This window comes from Salvelinus sp. IW2-2015, unplaced genomic scaffold, assembly GCF_002910315.2.
Source record: "Salvelinus sp. IW2-2015 unplaced genomic scaffold, ASM291031v2 Un_scaffold1849, whole genome shotgun sequence".
NCBI lineage: Eukaryota > Metazoa > Chordata > Actinopteri > Salmoniformes > Salmonidae > Salvelinus > Salvelinus sp. IW2-2015.
Window position 1 is genome coordinate 232413 of NW_019943214.1, and position 3849 is coordinate 236261.

Below are 3849 nucleotides of genomic sequence, written 5' to 3' on the forward strand. Positions count from 1 at the left end.
CTGCATAGCAAACAAGGATGCAGCATGCTATGGGCATTCAGCCCTATAGCAAACAAAGGTCAATGCGTGGGCATTTCGGCCCTCATAGCAAACAAAGGTCAATGCGTGGGCATTTCAGCCCTCATAGCAAACAAAGGTCAATGCATGGGCATTTCAGCCCTCATAGCAAACAAAGGTCAAGCGCGTGGGCATTTCGGCCCTCATAGCAAACAAAGGTCATGCATGGGCATTTCGCCTCGTAGCCAAAGTCCGGACAGCATACGCTGAGTTTGAGTCGTTCGGTTTCCTCTTGATTGCTAGCAATAACTATTAAATTAAGAATTTATGATTTCTGAAAAGGTATTGATTGTGAGTTTCTGTGCCTCTGCTTCCCCACAACTTGTTTTCACCATATCAATTGCTTCCCTATATCAAAGTCAGCAATAGTTTTGGTTTCATAGCTTAGCTGGCGTAGCGAATCACATGGGAATTATTCAAGTGCAACTCGAGTGTGCCTTTTCCCATGAGCTAAGGGCACTCTGGTTGGGGGTGGGTGGGGGTAGCATCAAATGCTCTTAATAGTTTATTGTTCCCTGCTCAGTGAACCCCCCCCCTGTCACAGAACCTTTAGCAGGTAGGTTAGTCATTGGCCCGTACCCCCCCCCCACCCACCCTGTCACAGAACCTTTTAGCAGGTAGGTTAGTCATTGGCCCGTACCCCCCCCCCCCCCACCCACCCACCCTGTCACAGAACCTTTAGCAGGTAGGTTAGTCATTGGCCCGTCAGGCGAAGTTATATTTAACCTGGAGGCTAGCCAGGGTCTGAAGAGGAGTTGGTTGGACTAAATCGGTCCCTTGCCCGTGGAGCAATGTTTAGTCTTTCCTGTGGCTTCATATGTGCCTTTGATGATGAATGACTCTCCTCTAGGCTGTGTCAAACTACAAGCCTTGTTTGTTTCTGTTCTGTTCCTCCCTTAGGTCCAAAACCCTTTCGATTCTGAAATTATACCAAAACAGACTCCAGTCTCCACGAGTCAAACTTACATTTAGATTGTCCCCCAAGACCTGGTAAGTTCCTGGCAGCAAAGTCCCTTTGATTTGGATTTACCGTTTTTCTGAATTGACTTTAACACACACACACACACACACACACCACACAACAACACAAAGGGACCAATAAACTGACTTAAGTAACCTTTAGCATAATTGAGGATAATCATCACTACGCCAAGAGCATATCATATACTACCTCTGCTCTTTCATCTGCCTGTTGAAAGAACCACCGTCATCTAGCTACTCCCGGGCCCGAGTTATCCCAAGAACCATCTTTATCAATCTATATCTAATTGTATCTGGTTTCCCAAGATCATCGTATAAGCAGTCTGTATGAGGTGTTTATCTTCTACCTGCCATCAGTACCCCTAACGCATCGAATTCAACTCGTAGTAGTCTGTGCTCTTGCAATATAAGCTTCGAACTAACAGCTTGCCATCGCACAAATCAAACAATCATGCGGATAATTGACATGACCGAGAGTAGTCTGTCTTGTGACAATATAACTTCAGAACAAAGTTGACTACAAATACAAATGTCATATCTCACATTATGCAAAACGAGAGCCACGTGGCTATAGGCGGCGCGACGCCAGTGGGTAATAGGCGGCGACGCGCCAGTGGGCTATAGGCGGCGCGACAGCCCGGTGGGCTATACGCAGACGGCGGCGACGCCAAACACACAGTTGGGAAAGCCTATTTCAATCATATTGATATGCTTTTTAATGTTTACAATCAATGGGCTTCTTTTTTCTATTTGTAACTTGTCTCATATATTTATGAAGTTGTAGCCGTGTGCTCAATGATGTGCTGAGTCTAGATTTAATGAGTTTTGTTTTGTGTGAGCATTAGAATAAACACAGTATTGAAGCATTAGGCTGGTCATTCTTCTATGAGCTGATCTGTACGGTCAGTTATTGTGAAATATTTCAAATGTTTAGAGAAGAGTTTATGGAGAAAGCTGATCGGAGAGCAGTGTTCGTTTCTTCCGGTCCTAGAACCGCTGCAAGTCCGATACCACTTAGTGGACGCTCTCCCGTCTTGTCCCCAGGATGTGTTGTGTGCGTCTCATTCTGTCTCTTCGCTCTCTCTCTCGTCCAAAGACACTCAACCAGCTGGCCATGTGACTACTGGACTGATGCCATCAACTGTCCCCTTGTGTAGCACAATGTCCTCATCTCCTATCTCCTCCTCCTTGACATGCCAGCCAGCAGCCTATTAACATCCCATATGCCAAGAAGAGGACAACAAGAAGAAGAAGAGAGATTATAGGACACAGACACTTCACCGGGGCGATTCCAAGGCAAGTCACTAGGAAATTATTTTAAAATGATTATCACTGTCTAATGAAAGCATGCGAGTACGCTATTAATAATCCAATCGTATACATCAGCGTGTTGTGCGATCAATCCCCAACCTTTACATTCAGTTGTGTAAAGTGCTGAATACACAGTGATAGTAGACCTTAGACATTACATTAAACTATACTACCAACAACTAGCTTTTACTCTGAGATCTTCATGAAAAATATTCGTTTAGTGTTTTGTTTTTTGTCGATTCAATTTATTTAGTCACATTCGCCGAAACAACAGGTGTAGGTAGAACCCTTACAGTCTCGAAATGCTGAATACAACAGTGTGTAGACTCACAGTGAAAATGCGTGTGAATTACAACAGTGTGTAGTAGACCTCACAGTGAATGACATAATCCAGCGTGTAGTAACCTCACACATGAAATCTAGAATACAACAGTGGAGTAACCTTACATAAATGTGAAATACAACAGTGTAGTAGACCTCACAGTGCAAATGCTGAATACAACAGTGTATAGACCTCAGTGAAATGCTGAAGACAACAGGATGTAGTAGACCTCACAGAAATGCTGAATACAACAGGTGTAGTAGACCTACAGGAAATACTGAATACAACAAGGTTTAAGTAGACCTCACAGTGAAATGCTGACTTACAAGCCCTTAACCAACAATGCAGTTTTAAGAAAAATTAGTGTTAAGTAATAAAACTAATAATTAAAGAGCATTTTACTTCAATATTATTTTAATAAAGAGCATGAGTTAATGCGCACCCAGAGGCAATAAGGTGCTGGCTGTCTAATGGCAAATAAACTGTAAACTATAAAAAGTTTATCTCTGTGTGTATATCTCCCAGTAATTTATTGGGTAACCACCAACGTTTCGGCGTCACTGTGCCTTCTTACCCAATAAATGACTTGGATTTTATGTACAGTGCATTTGGAAAGTACTCAAACCCCTTGACGTTGTCCACATTTTGTTACGTTACAGCCTTGATTAATTTCCCTCGTCAGTCTACACACAATACCCCATAATGACAAAGCAAAAAAACTGAAATATCACATTTCCATAAGTATTCAGACCKTTTAATCAGTACTTTGTTGAAGCACCTTTAGCAGCGATTACAGCCTTGAGTCTTCTTTGGTATGACGGTACAAGCTTGGCACACCTGTATTGGGAGTTTCTCCCATTCTTCTCTGCAGATCAAGCTCTGTCAAATGTTGGATCGGGTTCAAGTCCGGGCTCTGGTTGGGCAACTCAAGGACAGAGAATTGTCCCGAAGCCACTCCTGTATTGCCTTGGCTGTGTGCTTATGGTCGTTGTCCTGTTGGAAGGTGGATCTTCGCCCCAGTCTGAGCTCTTGAGTGCTCTGGAGCAGGTTTTCATCAAGGACCTCTGTAGTTTGCTCTGTTCATCTTTCCCTCGATCCTAAATAGTGTCTCAGTCCCTGCCGCTGAAAAACATCCCCACAGCATGATGCTGCCACCACCATGCTTCACCATAGGGATG

At 43.6% G+C, this 3849-nt stretch overlaps 1 long non-coding RNA gene across 1 annotated transcript in view; it reads left to right on the forward strand.

The window, feature by feature from the left end:
• LOC112072178 (uncharacterized) overlaps positions 1 to 1047 on the forward strand; it is a 10592-nt gene extending 9545 nt beyond the window's left edge. The window contains exon 3 of the long non-coding RNA XR_002894266.2: positions 958 to 1047. This is a non-coding gene — a long non-coding RNA (uncharacterized lncRNA). The remainder of the gene's footprint in view (positions 1 to 957) is intronic.
• Positions 1048 to 3849: the final 2802 nt, after the last annotated feature.